Source organism: Chrysemys picta, chromosome 4 (genome assembly GCF_011386835.1).
Source record: "Chrysemys picta bellii isolate R12L10 chromosome 4, ASM1138683v2, whole genome shotgun sequence".
Classification (NCBI taxonomy): domain Eukaryota; kingdom Metazoa; phylum Chordata; order Testudines; family Emydidae; genus Chrysemys; species Chrysemys picta.
In genome coordinates, this window is record NC_088794.1 from 120,611,686 (window position 1) to 120,634,132 (window position 22,447).

The 22,447-nt window shown below is 41.2% G+C and overlaps 1 protein-coding gene across 6 annotated transcripts in view; it reads left to right on the top strand.

Annotated features, from left to right (window-relative positions):
- Positions 1-2,169: 2,169 nt before the first annotated feature.
- Positions 2,170-22,447, top strand: part of FLRT2 (fibronectin leucine rich transmembrane protein 2) — a 66,081-nt gene continuing 45,803 nt past the window's right edge. The window contains exon 1 of one of the 6 annotated variants that reach the window (XM_005285353.4): positions 2,170-2,425. The gene's annotated coding sequence lies outside the window, so the exon portion shown is untranslated. Of the gene's footprint in view, positions 2,426-4,237; positions 5,198-22,447 lie in introns of those variants that run through there. The other 5 variants (XM_005285354.4, XM_005285351.4, XM_005285352.4 and 2 more) reach the window with 5 other exon arrangements.

A 22,447-nucleotide genomic window follows, 5' to 3' on the forward strand; every position in this document is an offset into this window, starting at 1 on the left:
TCTGTGTTTTGTCCAGCTGAGTTTTAAAGGCTTAATGAAAAGAAAAAGCAGATTGTATTGACCTGACTATCAGTTTGAAGCTCTGGAAAAAACTTCCTTACAGAATCTTTACTACTTTTAGTTGATGGGTTTCCTTCAATTGATGTTAACTCTTTAGAGGGGGACACAATCAGATATTGGAAAGTTGTTTTTAAATGCACATTAAAAATCGGTGGAGCGTTGATAATACCTCTGCCTGTCGGTTTCTTTCTCTCCCTTTTTCTTCAGTGTTTAAAACTTTACAAAGCAGTGGAAGTGTCCCGGAGCAGAATCGAGCCTGGTGGGATCTAGTTTTGAAAGATTCTCCTCCCCCCCACCCCCCCGCCTTGTGACTTATCTCTCCCATTTCAAAATGCCCTTTTCTCCCCCCGAAAGAAACGTCTTCCCACATGTTCAAGTTTAATGGTGGTGGTAAAGCTTTCCTTTGAACACTGGCGAAGTGCCTATGTGAGCGAGACTTTCACTTTTTCTTGTGGGTACTTTTACTTGTCCCTGTTGAAGCTACTATAAATAGTCTTCCAAAAGGTGGAGCCAGTGTTTTGAATGGAGTCGTATTTCCAAACACGTACTTTCGGCTCCATCACACTCCTCGATGGTTAAAGTGCCAGGGGTGGGACAGAGGGAGAAATAACAAAGGCGGACGACTTGCATTAAGTTTTGCTTGCTAGATTAGAGATCTCTCCCAAGCCAGGGACAAAAGATGTGGTCCCCAAAGGGGTCTGTTTTTCCTACAGGATCCAGTAAGTCCCTAAACTCAGAGAAGAAATGTTTGTCTCCCAAGCTAGAACGGAGTTACACTGTCCATTTAAAGCAAACTAAGAATAGAAACTGACACGCTATAAAAAGACATAAGCCAAGCATCTTTGCTGTTGACCTTCAATAGGCAACCCCAGCTGGGTTGGGGTTTCCCAGTGACCTGTGCGACTGCTCTTCAGTGAGGCTGCAAAGGGTTAAGCCGCTGCCTTGCTTGCTGAAGAATATGTCTAAGGCTGGGTGCGCTGCAGCCACACGTTGGAAAGCTGTCACACTCACTTAGGAGTTCTGCAGCTCCGCTTGTCACCAGTGAGTAATGATCACCCATCGATAAGATCGCTCAGCCTTGTTGAGCTGGAAGCGCTGGGGGAAGGGGGAAGAACATAAAAAAAAATAAAACGGGCGTTTTAACCACTTCAGCCGTGAGCTCGGTCAGTGCCAGCCAGTGGGGTGTCAGGGTTCAATGGCCAGCTGGACAGCAGCTCCGGAAGCGCCTTTCCTTTCCCCCTTTCCTTGAGAGGAAGCTGGGGTGATGGTGACCATCGCTAGCTATAGAAAAAGGGAGACCTTGGTGGTGATCCTTAAAACAATACCATGCAGGAGTCCCTCTCTTCTGCAAGCTTCTCTCCTTTCAACCTTCCTGACCCAGTGGGGTTTGGGTGAGATCCCTAGGAGGAACTTCCGCTGCAGCAGGTAACAGCTGGGTCAGTTGCATCTTTCCTTCTGGGATGGGATGAGCTAGAATTGATGACTGTGTTGGTCTAAACCCCCCCCCCCCCTTCTTTGACCTTAACTTGGGATAGGGGAGCCAGACATAACTCTATGGGCACTCTCTGTGCCTACAGGTCAGAGCAGCAAGCTCCAACATCGCTACGCAAAGCAGATCTCACCGAGTCAGTCAGGGGGGGCTGGGACAATTTGTATAGTGGGGGTGGCTGAGAGCCGTTGAACCAAACTGCAAACCCTGTATAGAATGGAAACCGCTTCAAGTAGGGGTGCTGCAGCACCCCTAGTTCCAGCACCACTTATAGTCAGGCATTTGCGAGAGCGGCTCTATCATGGGGGGAGGGGGGATAGTGCAGCAAACATCTCTTGCAATCAGTCCCATTGATAGCTTTTTAAAAAAGTCTATTTGTAGGGGTTGACAAGGAGAAAATGTCTCTCACCTTGTACCAATCACTCAGCTTCAGTAAAACTAACTTTAAAATAATTACCTTTAACCCCCCTCCCTACCCCGCCCCCCCCACACACATACTCCCCACCCAACAGGGCTCCTGGCCCTTTAAAAAAAAACTCCGAATCGAGCTTTGAAAGACTCCGTTCATTCTCTGGAATGTTTAGGTCCGATTTTAACCCCTTAGGGCTGGCGCTACTTTCATTCCTCGGGGCCAGCATGAAGCTGCACGCAGAGAGTAGGTTTGATGGCAGCAGCCCTTCTCTTCATTGGTGATTATTTCCACCCTGCCTTGAACGGTGCCAGCTCTGCGCGTCAGCTTTCCCTGGTTTGCACAGTACTCCTGTCTGAGCCCGGGCGAAGTCGCGGCACAAGCGCCTTAGCTATGCTTTGTGAACAGAATCCTACTGATCCCTGTGGGACTCTGGAGAAGACACCTGCCACCCCTGTGCTGCAAAGGTAATAGAGCCGCTAGGTGTTTGCCATCATGCCGACAACTCCTATCACCCTCACCCCCCGAGTCCCTACAGAAGGGCAGGATATTCTAGTCTCCCCCCTCCCGGGTCACGGCACTGCACCGGGGTAGATACATGTCTCATCTGGAAGTAAGATCAAGGTCAGGGGTGGTGGCGGTCACAGGCGACTTCTGCTGTGCTCGGAGAAATAAAGCTCCGGGACTGGGCAGTGTAGTGAGCAGCAAGCTTTGATGTTGCATCCGCTGAGGGAAGTTCCTGGCAAGATGGCACAGGCAGGCTGCCCTTCGCCCCTGATTTGCCCCTTGGCATTCTTTTCAGCGCACTTCTGCAATACAACTTGTCTGGGGTGCGGGCTATTTCAGTGCGCTATAATTGTAGTCTTTCTTTATCCACCTTTAAGGGCACTACACTGTGGGAAAAGGTTGGCGCGTGGAAGGGAAAGTCAAAGTGGTGGTAGCGCTGGTGGTGGTGGTTGTGTGTGTGGAGGGGGTTTATAAAGGAGAGAGGGGCACAGAATATTGCGCACAAGTCCATTCTCTAAAACATTGGCCATCTCTATTGATTGCATCAAACAGAGCATCCCACATCAAGCGGCCTCAGGATGAGGTATGCCCTTGAAAAGGGGGGAATAATTTAGACCCCAAATGAATTTAGAATAAGATTTAGAAACCTATGTCAGATGGCTCCACTTTTAAACTACAGATGAACAGACATTGCAAGTTCATCATGCAGCCAAAGGCAATGAATAAATACATCCCGAGACACTTCAATTGCCTTTCCTGGCTAATAGACACATGGAATTGATTGAATTCACCTATTCTCCCTCCTCTTTTCCTCTCTCCCCACCTCTATAATAACTTAAAACACAGTCTGTGTCCTGCACTTTCTAGGTAGCCATGGCTCCCACCCTCGGAAAGTCTATATTGCAACTTGCTCTTCAAAATTAAATAACACAGCGTTTATCTGGACTTGTTAGAACATGGCAGGCACTTACTATAGAACTAGGAAGGGTTTTTTTTTTCTTTCCCACTGAGAGAATTGCAGACAATCCGGAAAATGTGCAAAAAACAAAACAACAAACAAACAAAAAAACCCTAAAAGGGGTTCTTGGCTCCGTACAAGACATCAGTATGGGGATTATCTGATATGTATGGCAAGACATAGTTGGCCATAAAATACATCCTCAGGTTTCTCCAGCAGTTTTAAATCTGTCTGGCTGATCACGGCAATCAGACAGCGTATTAAAAAAGATCCGTTTATTTCCCCAGTGATATGATTTTATTGTTTTGTTGTTATTTCCCAGATAAAAGTTCGTAGAGAGGGGAAAAGGGAGAGAGAGAGAAATCGTCAGAGGTTGCACGCACGTGAAATAACGCCATGTTGGCGGAGAGGATTATTATAATTTGGGCACCTCTTCTTTTGGATCACTGGCCCCGGGAGTTTCTTTTATTTAAAATAATCCCCGTTGATATGATCCAACAGCCCTCAGACAGGAGAAAGGAACAGTCGCAGAGCACACGGTGGCCTTATTCCTAACGGGGAGAGGGGGGCATTCATTATGCAAGAATAGCGCTATGTTGCCGGTGTTACCTTCTTTGGCACAGCTATTTGGCGAGAGGAGAACCCCTCTTTGCAATTAAAGCAACTAACCCCACACATCGGCCCGGATCTAGACTGTAACACACTTCTAGGATGCTTCGCATTGCCAGCGCCATATAGTACATTTCGCGTAGGCACTATTCTGATGGAGCAAACACCGCTTTCGGCAAGGGGTGGGTTAAAAAAACAACAACCCAGAGCCTGACTTTGCCTCTTGGAAAGCTCTAGGTTGCAGCCCAGCGCTGCCTTCCAAGCATTCTTTAAACTAGCAATGTGGGAGGGACTCCAGGAGAGGGGGAGAGAGAGATGGCTATCAACTGAATTCATTACTGTAAACATCTCCCTGGGGTGTCAGGCAGGGAGGGGGGAAGAGAGAGAGAGAAAAAAGCACGACTTACATTAGCAGGGAATAGTCAGATCTGGGGCATCATAACGGCTAAGATCAGACTGCAAGCCCAGCTGAAAGCAAGCCCAGGACTAGGAGAGAAAGGGAGACCGACAGACACGCGACTGTTCACACATATGTGTCCGGTCCCTCCTGAGACTTCACGGGGTCCTGGGTCTGTGTGGCTCCTCCTCATGTGATCCACTCATCGTCTCCAGCGGAGAAAACGACCAGGCTTGATCGGGTTCCTTCGGCTTCTCCTTCCCTCCCTTCCTTCCTTTATTTATTTGGGGGCAGCGGGAGGGCAGGAAGAGAAGCGCGGAGAGAAAGTGTGCTGGGGATGCCAGCGCCCTGGGCTGCGCGTTGGAGGAGGAGGTGGAGGAGAAAGGGGGAGGATGATGCCGCTGCCTCCTAAGGGAGGAAGGAGAGAGAAGGGGAACGGAGCGCTCCGGAGAGGAGGCTCAGGCAAGCGCCAGCCTGCGGGGAAGCGGAGCCTGCAGGGCGGGCTCGGGCTCCGGCAGCTTTTCGCCCGCACCACATTGGATACTGCCAAAGGCGACCAGCACGGCCACCACCAAGGAGAAGCGCCGTCAGCTGCAGCAAAAGTTTTGGTGTGGGGGGCAAAAGGCGCAGAGGGGGATTATGATCGGTGCCGGAGAAGGATTCCCAGCCCTGCCAGGTACAGATGGGATTTCATTTCTCCCCTTTTCCTCCCTGCTAATTCCAGTTCCCCAGCAGTTTGCAGCTACCCTCCTACTTCAATAGAAGGAGGTAAGAAGTTAATGATCCAGGATCGGGTTCTATACTAGAAATATCACCCTCCATCGCATTAGAGACTGTGTGTGTGTGTGTGTGTGTGTGTGTGTGACAAACATACACACGCACACACAGATTTATGAATGGTATGTGACAAGTGTCAGGAGGGTTGCTCGGTTATTTTACGCCAGTTAGTGAATTTCAATGTAAGTTTCCTGGCTTTGGTTTGTTTCAATCAGAGTGTATTTTGAATGGATCTCAAAGCTTTCACCCTCATCATCGCAAATCATTTTAATGACCATAGATTGCCCGCTACCATTTTAGCATCCATACAAAAGACAACCCTCCTCCCCGCGCACGTATGTGCACCCCAACCTCTCCATGATAGAGAAACAAGGCTCCAGCTTTCAAAGGAAACACCTAGAAGATCTGTAGAGACGAACCTCTGAGTTGTAATCTCGAGGGGTGGAAATAATGTTCGATTTTTTGGGGGGGGAGGGGGGAATCCTTTTGGCAACTGGAACTTTAACAGATGAGCCAGGCTAGGAAGAGATGGCAGATTGTTCACTGCTGACAAGCATTAAGAAATCCAAATGAACAGACAAGGGGAGAAAAGGGAACTAACTGTACAAGCATCAGAATTCATCAGACCCCTATCTATAGCGACATGAACAGGGGTGGGTGCATGAGTGAGCGCAAGAGAGAAACAATTGCATCAAGTCTTCCAAATACACAGCAGCCTCTAATGTAAATAGTCAAATCATGATTATTTAACACACACACACACACACACACACCCTCTCCATCGTGTGAGGATAAAAACAAAAACAAAACACCGGCTGCAAAGTAAGGGAGAATCTATCTACCTTCTCCTTGGAGTGGGAATCAGTCAACAGGAGCTTTTAATTAATTGTAATGGAGGAAACCTGTTTTAAGGCTTATAATAAGCTAATAAAGTCAAAGGTACAAACCCGTGTAAATGCCTGTGCAGTGTGTGGAAGGTGCTAATTAGATTTCTTCAGATGCTGCTTTTTGGCCACGCAGAGCCCCTGCTAAACCGAAAAGAAGAGGTTGGTTGCATTTTCTGGGAAGCGGGAGAGATACTCCAGAGAGAGCGCTCTCTCGCTCTCTCTCTCGCACACACACATTTATTTACTGCATCTAACTTCTCAGAGCTTGCAAACTAATAGAATCTAATAGACCTCAAGCTTGATCTAACATGTGGAGTCAAATCCTACAGTCTTTACTCAGAAAAAAAAAAAAACCACAAACCTCCCATGCACCTCATTCATGGCATGATGTGATTTTTACCCAAAGGCACCTTTTATTCAACCATGGATTCAGAGAAAACTCACTGAGAGGGCTCTAAATCTATATGGAAATGAAAGTGTGTGTGTGTGTGGGGGGGGGGGGGGAACAATATTAGCCTTCTGTCATTTTTCCAAATTAATTTAAAGGTACAGCACCAATAAATCTTTTTTTCTCTCTCTTTGAAATAGAGTCATAATGTGCATTGCTATCATTGGGGCATGGCTATGCATCACTGTGATACAACAGATGCCTCTAAAAGCCATAATTACTAAGTTTAAAAAGTGACTTGTATAAAAAAAAATACAATGCTGATTTGTTCCAGGTTCATGTTTCTCTTGAAAATGAATCCAGAATGAAACATTGCAAAATATCTATGCAACTAGCCCCTGCTACTGGGCTATGATGGGGCATTACATATGCACCTTGAACTTCTCCATTTGTAGAGGATTTGCCATCTAAATTGCTGTTCTCCCTCCTGACTGGGTAGCGAGGCAGTTAAAAGAATGATCATGTAGGGCAGAAACTCTGTAAATGAAGCAATTCCAATCCCTGTGTTAATGCAGTGCTTGTAAAATTATCTGTGATCAGAAGACTCCTCACAGTTTTCAAAGTCCAAGGCTATAACAAAGAGGAATTGTGTTGGAATGCACATGGTATTCTAAAAAGATTCCCTCCTGACACACACATACACCCTATATTTCTTATGATGATATTTTATCCGGGTTTGCCTCTGTCTGGATCTAATCTGAGCCACTGTTACAAGTCACATTTATATCCTGGCCTGTTGGATAGCTTGATTTAGGATTCAGGCATATCACCCTATAGCAACTCTACACCCTCCCAGTTGGAATCTGCATTACATGGGCTATGGTTTCAATCCAGAATCAAGAATGTACTAGTCTTGAATTGCTTAAAATAGCAGATCTCCAAAGTGCAAAATCTTATCAGGTTTGGTTTTTCCATACCCTTTAACAGAAGAAAAAGGTAAACTGAGGTTTACAAACTCAAAAACAAGCAGGAGTTCAAATATGCAATAGTATCAGGCTTTCCCAGTACCGCACTTTCTGTTTAACAGACTGAAAAGAGGGTACCTTTAGGATAACATTGTTTCTGTGAAGGTGAGGGCTTTTCTTAATCATCTCTGCTACCTCTTCTTTAATCTCAAAATGAGTTCATTTTTCACTAGATTACTTTCATATAACTTTGCGGTTTCTACCACACTGATTCAAATTCAGTCCATTAGTGACCTCTATCTGTGAGAAGTGTAGGATCGATGGTGTGTGTTTTTTTTCTCTCTTTTTCTCTAAAGTAGATTGAAAACATGGTATATGAATTGCTTTGCTTTTTGATACCTAGAAGTCACCTAACTTTCTTGCAATCTTCCCAAAGTAGTGTCCTCTGTTGGTAATGTAATTTAACAACTATTTAAACCAACAAACAAAACAAACCCAAGCCCAAGTAAGTACTAGTAATTTAAAGAAAAAGAGACATCTAGACAGCTATTCCAGAGAGCATTGAGAATAGGATCAGCGTTAAAAAAATAAATCAAGTACTGTCCAAAGCCAATAAAGAAAGCAGTGCAGTCCATCTGATGTTTTAATACTTACTCCAAAGCCTGATTGTAAGTGAAATTTTATTGCCCCAGAGTGCTTACATAACAACTGAAACTTGAGACAAACATTTGGACCAGATATACCGTAGGTAGGACTTTATAGTATCGGGGTATTTTAAAAAATAAAAAAAATCCAGCTGTGTCTATATTATGAATACATGTCAGAGATCAAGGGAAAAGGGGTCTTTATAAACAGATGGTCTCTTTTAGGAGATTATTAAACACAGCTTCTCAATACTAATTTGTCTCTTGCTTGTATCCACATTCATATTTCATGTTTTAGTTAATTATTGTTAACAGCAATTGAGGATTTAGATTAGCACATTTCTTAGGTGGGTGGATACCATTGTTTGACATGTTCCAGATAGTATTTGGTGCATTACTGCTTGGTAATATGGTGGTTTTAGGTGTTTTGTTTTGTTTTCTTCTCCCTCCCCTTGGGCAGTCTTTACTCAGGAGCTTTTATGTGGGTTTTTTATTTATTTATTTGCTAAAAAAATTAAAAGAGCTTGTATTTGCGGCAGAAAGATACAGATTTGCATTTACTTGTGGAAAATATTTGTGTTTAAAGGGAGCAGAAAGGTACAACAGTAAAGTTACTATTTTAAAGAAGGCTAAATTAGCATATATTGAAGACACTAGGTTTATTTCCCCTCTATGTAATGTTTGACCTAGTCTTTTCAATTAACTGACAAAGAAAATGACCATTAAACATGATTATTAAACCCTATTACTTTTTAGAGCTGTTTTATTAAAACAAACAGATTAAAAAAAAACCCAGCACTACCATCACTAACCCTATGAAAAATATTTTAAATAAAAACTATTCTCCCTTAAACCAAACATATTCTAGTTGCATCAAACAGTAAAAGCTTGTATTAGTACAATAAATGTTGTTATTTTCAGTTGATGGCAAAGTTGTTGGAACCTTCATGTTCCCTCTCATTTTTTACTTGTGATTTACGCAACTAACTGCCTTTATTTTCTTCCTTCTGACATGCCCCTTTGAAGTGAATCAAAACTAAACACCAGCAACCTTTTAAAACAAATCCATCATGCTATGGTCAGGATTCCAGAAAACTTAATGATGCATAAAGAGTTCTGTAAACATCATTTTTTAAAAAAGAAAAAGAAATCTTGTGCTCGTAGTTCTGCTGCTTAAAGGTCTTCTGTATATTTTACCTTAAATTGGAACCATGTTATTAATGTATTTTAAAAGCAACCTTCCTCAACTTAGTTTAATGTGAGGATGTATTTATATAAGTGTGTAGACCTTGTGGTTCATTCAAGAGACCAATGTCATTGAAATTGACCCCGCAGACCTTGTTCAGGCAAAACTCCCATAAACTTCAAATGATGCAGGATCAGGTCCATCCTGCTCAATCCTGCCAGGTGCTGGGCACCCCTCAGCCCCCATTGAAGTTCATGCAAGGTGAAGGGTGCCCTGCATCTCACAGGAGCTGATTGGCACATTGCAAGATCAGGCCCTTACAGAGCATGAGTACCGAAAGGTCACAGAAAATTTTCTGACATGGCTTTCAAGTCAAAAGGCCACCTTCATAATTATTAATCACTGGCCAGCTATTCAACTGATAAATTAATATTGTAATTCTCTGTGACAGTTATGGGTTAAAACCCCCAGTCACAGAAATTAAAAAAAAAATAATAATAATTTTGAAATATATTTGGGGAGATAACCTTTAAATACTCATAATAATCTAGGGTCTGATCCTGTAAGTCTTTACTCATGTGGGGCCAGATCCTGAGTAAGAGTTAAGCAGGAGAGGATCCTTTGTTCCTTTTATCACTCCTCTTCCCAACATGGGACCATATTAGAACTACTTGGATTGAGGTGGCCAGAAGGTGTGGGGGGCAGGGGGAGAGAGAGAGGGGTGATTTCTCCTCTGTTCAAAAGGCTGTTTTATGTATAATTTAATTGGGATTCACTAAAAATAAAACAGCTCTCATGCTGGCAGACATCCAATCAATTGCCTTTTGAAATAATAAAATAAGCCAACTGCTCTGTTCTGCACTTTTTGCTCGGGCAAGATTCCTATTAATATCAATGAATTTGAGTGAGAAGTGCAGGGTTAGGCCACATGATTTTAAAATACCACCCCCTTCCATCAAAAAATTCCTCGTAAAGCTATTGGGCCTCTACTTGGAATGACTTCTGCCTACAGTAATACCTGTGCAAGCTGGTGCTAGGCACTTCTCCCACAGCAGCTATTATAAACTGTACACAAATATTACATGATCTATTAAAGCCAGAAAAGGTCAGATACCTGCATGGAAAGCATTATCAGCACCTTATCAGGACTGAAATAGGCTCATACTGTAAGATTGTGTCTTTCCCTACTGAAGTTGGCAGCTCATATCACTGCATAATCAAAAAACAATAGGGAAAGTAAAATTAGAGCAAAGAGAATGTTTCACTTCTTAACCAAAGGCACAGTCTTACACCATTTAGTCACACAAATGGTTCTTAGCTATTTGGGTAGTTCCATAGAAGTAAACAAGACTTCTCTCATGCATAAGGGTTACTTGTGTGAGATGTAGAATTGATTGCATGTGTTCTAGTATTTGATATAGATATGCATGATATAGATACACAGACACAAATCCTCAGGGTCATAGATTGCAACTTGACCACAATTTAGCAATCATAGGGTAAAATATCCCTTATTTTATGTTAAAAATTACAAACATTTCCCTCACTTTAACTCTCCTGTACTTTCTTCACATAGAAGAAAAACAACTGCAGTAACAATTAAAGTGCAACAATGTCTCCCCTGAATTGTCCTACAAAACCTCCCATGATTGAGTAAAGTTACTGTCAGTTTAAAAAAAAAATCAGAAATTGCTTTTGTCAATAGAAACGCAACCCCAACAAAAAGATAATTTAGAATTTTTTTCTTCACTGTAAGTTTCTAGACCATGGATCCCAGTCTTCTAGGTATTGAGTGCTCTCAACTCTCATTAATATCAGTCAAATTGGGCATCAAGTCAGCACTATGAACATTCCATCTGGATTTATGTGCCTTGCTTTTGATGATTTATTTGGTAGACTCTCTAGAAAATGATACATACAACTGCTAAACAAAACTCTATGGATGAAAAACAATGTCACAATTAAGTTTTTTGACTGTGGGGCCAATCCTGCTACCCTGACATAGGCAAATTGATTTTATACTGGGATAGCTAAAGCAGTACAATTCCCCTAGTGTGGTTGCAGTTATACTGATATAAATGTTCTCACACAGGCGGGAAGCAATCTATGGCTCAAGGCACATTTAAACTGATATAACTGTGTCAACATTTGGGGTTATACAAGTATTTCAGTGAAATACCATACCCCCTAACCAACAGAGTTATACCCATACACAAGCTGTGTGTAGACCAGGCTTGAAAAGTTCACTTTGGGTTATTTTTTCATTGGCAAGCTGGATGTAGTGAACTATTTTGCGTATGGAATGATGTTAATTAAAGAGCTGGAGTATCTGTAAAAGTGGGAATATTTGTCAGCAGTATTTTAGTATCTCATCGTAATTTTGTTCTTGGACTGGGAGTGGAGGCATCCCTGATTGTGAGTGACAGTTGCGCCAGCATTGAAAGGTTTCTGCGGGGCTAAGTTACACCAGTCTATGTGACGGGCTTCCTGGGCCAAATCTAGTTTGCTTCATTTTCATGAGCAATCCCCTTGAAAACAACTAACTGGATTTGGCCTGTGATAGCTTTTCATCTTATCCCTTATCCTAACCAGACTTCAGGGCTATTTACAAGTTCCATCAGGCTGAATTTTCTTTCTTAAGTCATATCAGTTGAAAAAGTTAATGATTGCTTTATAATAAATAATAAGCATAGAAAAATGCCTAAGGAAATGTGAAATCAGTACTTCCAATGTTTGCTCTGGATCACAGTTAGAAGACTCCAACCAAATATAGTAATGTTCCACATGCATATTGCATCTCTCTTTACTGATTTACTGCTGTTAGCCACATATTGTTCACTGAATCATAAAAGAGAGAGATGGAGAAGACCTATTAGGTCATCTTGTCTTGCTCAAGATTGTCCTCTGTAAATCATCCAGTCTTGTTTTAAATGTCTCAAATACCAGCTGAGACATTTTCCCCTCTCAAGTGCCCACAGAAAATGAATTTCAATTTTTTCATTTATGTACAATTATGTATTTGAAAAGGGTGATTGTCCAGCATACATTTCAGTACCTTGAAAATGAAATGAACAAAGGCCAATCTAAAAACAAAGTTGTCTAATGCTGCAGATGGGTATACAATGTAACACTGCATGAATGTAGCAGCACACGTACATGAATAAATGAATGAATAAAAGCCCTTTCAAACTGTGTCATTTAACTCTTTGTATCAAATTGATATATGCTCAACAGTGACCTTTGAAATATTTTGCTCTGGCTCTGTCATAGAGCTTAGGGAGGATGCTTTTGTTTTGTTTTGTTATTGTTTTTTAAGTTGATCTGCAATTCAGCGGAAAACTGTAAAATGCATCCTGCCAGTAGCACACTCTTTTTGTCTGAGAAATTACTTTCACCTTTTGACAAAATTAATTTCAGAACCTCTTGCTTTAGCAGTGGTGTATAACACAATAACAGTCTTTACTCAGAGAGAAAAGTGTCTACTATTATAGCTTTGAAAATAGGCAATAAAAGAATACAAGGTATATCTCTCTTTGTAAAATTTGTACTCTGAATGCCGTGAACAGTGTTAGATCTCCCATCACCATATACACACACTTTTCATAATCTCTGTAGCAGACCAGCTAACATACTATTGCTTTAATTGCTTTATCCATGAACTGTTTTAACAAAATCTTCCATGTATATGATACTGTGTATGCAGAATTATATTTATGGCAGAAAGAAAACCCTTTAAGAGAATTTGAATTACAAAGGCTCATTTGGCAAGTTCATTTCCTTCTGATTTTGGAGACTAATTAGTTCAGACCTTCCACATAGCTGTTTATTGGACTAGGATATATAGGAATTAGTGTTATCACAGAATGTAGAGATGGAAAAGATGCCTTCAGTTTTGTCTGTCCTCCTTTTCGCTCTACTTTGCTGTCATAGCCAATACAGGAGTGCTCCCAAAAGTATTACTTTGTCCAGTACAGTTTTAAATGACTCATGCAGCTGGGTTACTACCATTTCTTTTGGAAGACTATGGGTCTGAGTCGCCTACCTGGATTGGTATATTTCCATTGAAATCATATCACATTACATAGCTGTAAAACCAGGATAACAGATTAGAGAATCGGGCCTGATGGAAAACTAAATGCTAACAAGATAATTGTTTTCATTCCAAATTGGAATAGTATGATCAATATCATTTTAACTTGATATTTAGCATCAAATATAGTGTGTGGGTACACATTCTGTTACCATAGCTGTTAAATGTTCAGCTCTACCCTCAGATCTACACAGTGGACCTTTATAAATCTGGAATAAATGAGGTGTTAGAGTTGCTGCCAGCAGCCCTGGAAATAAAACTGTTATCTGCCCAGATTCTCTTTTCCTGCAAAAATTTCTTATCAGCAGATCCACACATCCTACATGTTGTGATTGGGGATTTACAGATAAAGGGGCAGTTTGATTACAAGTAGATGGATTGGGCATCAGCATAAGTAGGTCATGTGCTACCAACTGAAACGGCTAGATCTTGAACTACTGTAAGTTTCAGCAGCCACCCTAAGGTTAAGGAGTTGTATGACTGGAATTTTTTGGCATGAGTTCTTTGCCCTTCATTTGTCCAAAGTTGGAAGTGTATACATCAGTTTCTAGGGGCAATGATGACTCTGAATTTCACAACCACTCATATTTCTGTGACATTGATGGAAACTGTATTGGATCAAATACATGGGAATTCTGATTATGAGTCTCTATTATCCAGAACTTCCCTTAGGCTATCAGTATCTCCTATGCAGTCATATTTTACAAGTTGCAGGATGATGGTTTGGTTATACATGTACCCACCAAGAGACGATGTCCCACACCCTACCCTACTCCCCAATATTAGTAAGAGAACAAACATAGCCAAATTTCAAAAATATCAGTCTGAGTTCATAGGCTACTTTGTTATATCTGGTGAGGAAACAGTCAGGGATTTTAAGGAGTTGTGTAAGTATAATCTATGTATTGGTTTGGGTTGAATGATGACCATGATTGGCAGGAGAGTACCATCTCATGCCAGGCAGAAAGAACAGCTATTGTGCCCTGGAAGGGAACAAATGCAAGGTTTAGCAGCCCTGACTGTTAAAGGAGTGTAATTTACATTCCCTTGCACTAACTCGGGTGAATTTATTGATGTATGTTTGTATTTAGACAGTAAGACTCTCTCTCGTTTTACACAACACAGTCTGAGACAGGACTTCTGAAGTATTTAGTTAGTTGTATGAAGACATCCAACCAGAAATGATCTGGTGAATAAAGTTGCCAGTTCTTTAGGCTAATTAGAACTCACAATTAGGTTTGTAAAGCCAAGTTTTTTACAAAAGCTAAGATAAAAAAAATTTTTTATTTAAAATTCCAATTAAATAATCTTTTTATTTGGATTTAAACATTGCCCATGTTGTGTTTGTGACTCAAACATTGCAGCATTGTGCCTGTATAGGATGAGAGCCAGCAGGGGAAAGTGACTAGAAAATGAGCAGGGAAAACAGGATGAAAGTGAGTAATCTGTAATGACCGGCCAAGGGGGTGAAATCAAGAGGTAAACAACCAGTGTTCAAAGCAACAAGTACATCTGAGTTTCATAATGGTCACGGTTTTAATAATGTAAGCATTTGCTCTCCCCTTCCCCCCCCCCAAAAGTAAAAGAACAAAGGTTGGAGTCAAGAGAGGAGGAAAAGAGGAAAAGTCTGTGAGATTCCCCCAAATCATTCTCTTGAGGAATGAGCACACAGTATCAGGTTCTATTAACTTCAGATGTGAATCCATACCAGGTTGGTGGGTTATTCTGTGTCCCCATCACTAACCCTATTCCACCTTTTCATTCTCCCTTCCTAGGCATGCTTCCTTGAAAGGTCCCTGTAGTATCTGGGACATAGGGGGGATAATGGTAAAGAAACAGCTGATTCCAACCTTTCCTTGCAAACATGGGAGATCTGTGTACAGAAAGTCCATCCCACATATGTGGATCAAAGGGGCATGACATGGCTCATACTAATTAACGAAATATGTTATTTAAAATACATAATTTATAACCCAACAGCATTTCTTGTCAATTAATTTCAGATTCTTTATGATTTGGGATATATGCCACCTACTTTTCTAGAGCCAGGTAGATTTCTAGTGACATTAAGCCTCTCATTTGACATTGAAAAGAGTTCCATTTAAATCAGAAGAAAGCTGGAGATAGTACAATGGGGCCCCAAATGATGAAAACAATGCTAAAATGTGTAGTTATTGCTTCTTCTTTATAAGTAAATTGCTAATTGCTCTCAAGCATATAGCATTGTCATGTTATTTCCTGTTTCATGCTGTCCTGTTGATTAAATCCCTGGTAGGTCAAATGTTGATCAAAATCTACACGGATGTTATGAGCTCTCTCTTCCCGCCCCCTCAGTTGAAGGCGAAGTAGAACCTGGTATTGCATTCTACACACAGTGAAGTGATGAAAAGTGGTGCATACAATGGATTAAATCTACATTGTGTGTAAGGATCTCTTTCTTTATGCAGTCCAAATTCCCTCTTATGTCCATGCCAGTTATGGGTTCATAAGGAGAAGGGAACAGACTGTCCAGGAGTAAGGATATCCTATTGATGGATGTACCTGTCGTGAGTATGAGGCTTTGTCACTTGTATGATTTGTGTGTTTTCCAGGGACCATAAGTAGTATCTGGGACAATATGCATGTGCACTTGGTGCCAGGAAATCTTGCAGAGTGTGACCAGGATCCTGTTACTACAGCCCTAAAAGACGTAGGGGGAAAAAGCCAATGGAAAGGTGGCACTGTGTGGGTTAATACACTAGTCCTACATACTATGAGATCCATGTTCCAAGATTATTTAAATCACAAATGAAATGAGTTTGGCTGGGCTCAGCTAAGCCTGTAGTGGATATTTTCCCATATGGGAAAAGCACTTCACAAATTAGAACCATTGAACAGTTTCAAGACAGGTGTGTGACTGAGCTGCATTGACAGTGCCTCAGGAAACTTGTGTACCTGGCCATACTACGCCTGATTCATTATTATGTGTCTCCCATTTTCAAAGCACTAAAATGCAACCTAGAATAGTTTTTTAAACATCTTTTCATGTGTTTGTAAGAAACCTGCATTCTGGCAGATTTTCAGAAGTCTTCTAGTCTGTGTTTCATAAAACCAGGCATGAGTAAAAAATAGAACAATATACATTTTCTATACATTTTCTGTCCGTATGTTTTTCTTTAGTTCAAGAATGGTATCATGACTGAACTTTGTGTCAACTGCAATGTCTTAACCACAAGTCCATCCTTCCTTATTCCTCAGTGAGGTGTATTTGTACTGGGGAGGAGAGGTATTCTGGAAGCTTCTACTGCAACTATTTCTGCCCTCTTTGTCCTTTAAATAAACAGAGGACTTTAGGTTTCAGAGCTTTGAATATAGCATCATTCTTTCACTCTAAACACAATGGCGAATAGTATTATTTGTCTGTTTTGTGAAGGCTTAAGCCCTTTTCCTCTTCTAAAGGTCATGGACTCAAGTAGATGCTGGGACTTTTGAACGAGAGATCATGTAAGATCAATTTTAGCATTGTCCTAATAATTTGCTCTGGGTAGCTTGCGGGCTTCAGAAAGAAATGTAGAATTTAGTTATTTAATTTACTAAGGGATCTTTGTATCCTTTAATTCATGTTTCTTATGTCAGTTTTATAACAAATGCTAGATCCTTTGGAATTCATGCACATGAATTTCTGTGACTTTTTAGGCTCTCCTCCATTGCTACGTCTATTGAGTCTTGCTTCTCATGTGCGTCTGATCAGCATGGGCATATAATAAGCCTTTGAAAAATTTACTGGCGTAACCTTCATCTCCTTGTGTCAGAAGACTGCAGGCATAATGATTGTATTGATGCAGCTCTAGACATTTGGCATTTGTATTTAATTGTAACTGATCAGTTTTAGTGAATTAAATACTTTCTCTTGCCTACTGGGGGTGGGGTGGGGTGGGATGGGGGCGGGGGAAGAAGATAGCAGATGTCCGCTACTCATTTGCTACTTCCTTTTGGTTCAGTTAAAACTGGAGGTGTCTGTATTCTGATACTGGAGTTGTCTAAGTGAGATATTAACCATGTGAGCAACTTGCTGTTATGATGCTAAAGATAATTCATCTGTCAATAACACATAAGAGCAATGCTGATACTTTGCGAGAGAATGTTTAACCTTAGAATTTAGGGCAAGACTTTGTATCACAGCTGTGAAACAGCAGTGGGAAGCAAAGTATGGGTGGTTTTGCTAACTGGTAGCTGGGGACAGGGCTTAGTAGATAAAAACCAGTTGGCTATTGCCATTACAGACTCAAATGATATTCAAGGTGTAGTTAACCTAGGAGAGTGATGATTAGGACATTTTGATTCAATATTGATTGTATAAAAACTACTATAGTGTTTTGTTAGTCAGTGCTGAAATCATTGTAGCTAAATTAGGCAAGTCCTCCTCTATTCTATTCTATTCTATTCTATTCTATTCTATTCTTATATCATACTCATCACCGTAGTATCCTGATGCCACTTTGTAAAACTGAAGTGCATAGACCATCAGAGTAGAATACTGTAGTATTTTTTATTGGCTGAAAGGATATTTTTTTCATCCAAAGTGTCATCTATATATGCAATGGGAGACCTATGGACATAGGCAGAGTTTTAAGGTTAAGAATCCCTTCCCTGCACTTGCAATTTAGGGTGCAATTTAGTACTGCCAAGTATCAGAGTGGTTGCCATGTTAGTCTGTAGCCACAAAAACAACGAGGAGTCTGGTGGCACCTTAAAGACCAACAGATTTATTTGGCATCAGCTTTCATGGCATCTGAAGAAGTGGGAGGTTTTTACCCATGAAAGCTTATGCCCAAATAAATATGTTAGTCTTTAAGGTACCACCGGACTCCTCGTTGTTTTTTTAGTACCAACAATTATTGATGGGAGCAATGGATAATATTCAGACACTTAGTGACCTAATAATAGAGTGATTAGTTAGACATCAAATTACAGCTGTAATTATTAGTGCTCCAAATTCCGACTGTTAGTTTTTTAAAACTAGAATGAACAGTATCTTTCTCTCCCCATCTCCCAAATTCACAGCACCTCCTGACTATCAAAATCATTGCATTTATAGCCATAAATATACTGGTCTTCTTGACAACATACAAGAGATCTGCTTACATGGACCTGTGATTTTATCTATCTCAACATTTCTCATGTGTGAGAGCTGCACCAGGAAGGAGTATCCAGGATCACTTATAGATATATGGACAAAGCTGGCTTAATGTACAGTGTTAAGAAAAGCTCTGGGTTGACCTGGCAAGAGGAAAATCTTTTTTTCTTACCGCTAAAAATCTAATTAATTGTTTTGCATGCAGTTAACTCCTTGCTTTGCAGGCTATTTCCACCAAGATGCTTTGCCTCAGAGTTTTTGCACGTGTGTGTGGGTCTGTGTGTACGTATGCATTTTTTTCATATGTGCTGCAACATAGGGGAGGTCTTCACTACCTGCCGGATCGGCGGGTAGTGATCAATTTATCGGGGGTCAATTTATCGCGTCTAGTGTAGACGCGATAAAATCGATCCCCGATTGCACTCCCTGTCGACTCCCGAACTCCAGGTCGTGAGAGGCGGAAGCAGAATCGACGGGGGAATGGCTGAAGTTGCGTATCTTAGGTCGACCCTCCCGCTAATGTAAACCTGGGCACAGAGAATGCAATGGTGTGTAGTAATCACTTTTCTCATTATCTCATAATGCCTGACACAGCTGAGAATCATTCTCTCAATATAACTTAAATCTTATGAGACTTCAGGTCCCAATAAAGGCAAAAAGGCCAGTAAGTGCAGACATGAAGGTAGAGGAATGAAAACCAGAATTTTGCTAACAATACTCAAAATATTTTCTTATTTACAACGATGTGAATCTAGATTAAATCCAACAAAGCTTGTGCAATTATTTCAAAACTCACACAGCTATAACTGAGGGAAAACTCTGGCCCTACTTTCAAATCTTTACTTAAAGAACAGATAAAAAGGAGCTTAGGGATGTCATCCCTGTTAATGGTGGATATGTATCTACATCAGAAAAATATTGTATAATACAGAAAAATTAGCAGTCTGACTCCAGGAAAGATTCAGCACTACAGGAGATCAGGACTGCAGTGCAGTGGCAGAGCTATGTGAAAGCCCTGAACTGGAATAGCAGGTGCCGATGGAAATACTGTGAGGAATAAAGAGAGGTGACAGGAGAGATGCTTATATGCTCCATATATTAAACTAATTGATGTGCTTGCAGATGCCATGTGATCATGCAATGCATCAGTCATTTGCAAGCTTTATTTATATATAGGACCTACACATAATTTTGTTTTTATTTGCTTAGTCAGTGGTAAGTTTTACAATTCAGTGGCAGAGTGACCAATATTTTAAAATGAAGGGGTGTAGCCAAGGGCACATTTGCTAACAATGGACAATATTATAATTGGAATCTTACGTGAGTGCACAGGGGTTCTTCCATCCCTTGCCTGGGCAACAGGAGTCTCTGTGCTCAGGGAAGAAAAGAGGAACTGCTCCCTCCATGCACTGCAATGGGGGCTGAGAGGAAGCAAGGACATAGACCTATATCCCATCCCCTTCCCCTCTGCTGCAGTGGGTCACAGAGCAGGCCAGGAACACAAAGGAGCAAGATGCACAAACCTGAGTTAACCACGGTGCTCGGTTCTGCCCTGTCGCATAATGATTTCGGGAGCTTCCCTTGGGGCAAAGTGGTTCAGCACCGCCAGCAGCCAGCACAAGGCTGCACCTTAAAGAAACAATCTAGCCCAGAATATTCAGTCCAACAAAACTAATTTAAAATAATGCTAGAGCTGAGACACAAATGGGGCAGAGAAAGGCCTTCACAAACACATTAAGCTGTGTACAGGGCCTAGATATCTCAACACATAGACTATGGACCCCTGTGGTTTGATACAGAGGATGAAAATTGTAAAGACTCAAGAAATATGAATGGGTGTCATTCCTATTGTACAATGAAAGCAGATGCTGCATACCCTCTGTGTACAGAATTCTCATTGAACTCAGGGAAAGTGTTATACGTAGATGTCTTCCAGGCACCATTCATAGCTGGTAATTTAACAAAATTACTCTTCCTCAGGAAGGGTCTATGTCTGGGAAACTGCTGCTTCACTGCCCTGGAGTTTGCAGTGCACAAGCAAAAAGAGGGCTGGTGGCATATGGGAGCAGGACTTCGTGTAACAGACCAGCAGCCACAGCAAAGAACTTAGGGGGACCTTAAAAGAGGAATAATAATAATAAACCTTGACACTTACATAGCATTTTGCATTGTGAGAGCACTTTATCAGCATAAACTAATTAGTGGAGCTAGAATGAGTTTCAGTGTCCCTAAAGTTGTCACTGCTGTTTTCTCAAGGCCAGGTTCTGTTCACAGTTAGAGTAATTCCATTGATTGCAATGTATGTAGATGGCTGTATGTGAGAATTTAATCCAGATGAACTGAGTTTGCTTATGCCAGGGACTGAATTTATTGTCCATAAGCCTGAGTTGATTTTACTTATACCAGAGACTGAATTTATTTCCTGCAAGCCTTGAGAATGGTGGCATCTACACTCATTTTTCAGAGCCACCGGAAGAAACAATCCTCTGCCCCAATCCTGCAGGATGCTGAGCATCTTCAACTCCAGTTAAAGTCAATAGGTTTTGAACATGTTAAGCAGTTCACAGGATCAGGTCTTTTTGATGTATGTTAAATTGCAGCCACCGCACATGATTTGCAATTGTCTTTTTCATGTACAAAAGGTAACATTACACATAATGATGCTAGGTTCTCTCTGAGATAGATCTCACTAGAAAGCATTCATTCAGATATGCTAAGGTATAAATCTAAGCCTGTTTGAAATGGGGAGAAGTCACTACATCCCTCCTGCTAAAAATCCAGGTTTCTCATGAAAATGCCAGTACGCTCTTTAATTGTAGTGGTATTACTGGCATGGTCCACAAAATAACTGGCAAACAATAAGAGTCATCAGAAGAGACAGCAGGTTGGCAGACATACAATGTGAATTAAAGCACAGAAAGAGCTCCCTGGATAAATGTTGATCTGCATTATTAAATGAAACAGTGGTAAAATATAGACTACCAAAAATGTTTTCCTTCCAGAAACATGGGGGGAATTGAAATATATTTTCAAAGGATAAGCCTTTCTATGTTCCTACAAGCTCTTTGTTTTTTGTTTGTTTGAAGCAAAATTACATTGTTACCCTTTTCCTAGCCTAAAGCTTTCAGCATGAAACCAGGTCACTGGAAAAGAGAATGGCCAGAGATAATTTCCCAAATGAATATTGAAGTATTCCTCTGAGGGCTTTTGCCAGCTGATGCACCTCAAACCCAATGCACTGGTGCCTCCTGTTGAGTAGTTATATCAGTGCTGGATAGTCTATCTCTAAAAGTAATACCTGAGAGATTGCACTGCAGTATCTGCCATTGCCTTACTGAGACAGTAATTTAATGAGTGGCATAAAAATGTAGCAGCCAGTTACTGATTTATCTCTTGGTAAATCAAATAATTAGAGTATATCTGAGTACACTCAGGAGAAGTGGATGTTCCAATACCCATTTCCAACTAATCTGATATTAGCATATGCACTGTGTAATTTACACACGTTAAGTCAGATCCTTAGCTTGTGTATATTGGCATACTTCTGTTGGCTTTCTGGAGCCACACCAGTGTTGATTCACACCTGTGCAGAATCTGGCACTCTGAATGTATGACTAGTCAGCTGCAAAATCCTCCTAGATTATTAGGGGTAGAAGAGAAAAGCATATAACACTAGCTAGGTAATTTCTTTTAGGCCTGGTCTACATTGCTGCTTAAGGAACTACTCTTCTGCTGACTTAGCTTCCGCCTCTTGGAGAGGTAGAGTATTGAAGTCGATGGGAGAGTGCTCTGCCATCGACATATTGCGTCTTCTCCACACCCACTAAATCAACACTGCTGCAATCGATCGCAGCAGCACTGATTTAGCGTGCCAATGTATACAAGCCTTTAGCTTTACCATAAGGTCATCAATTTGACCTATGGCTTTAGCATCCTGAATACAGCTGGCTGAAATTTTTGTGCAA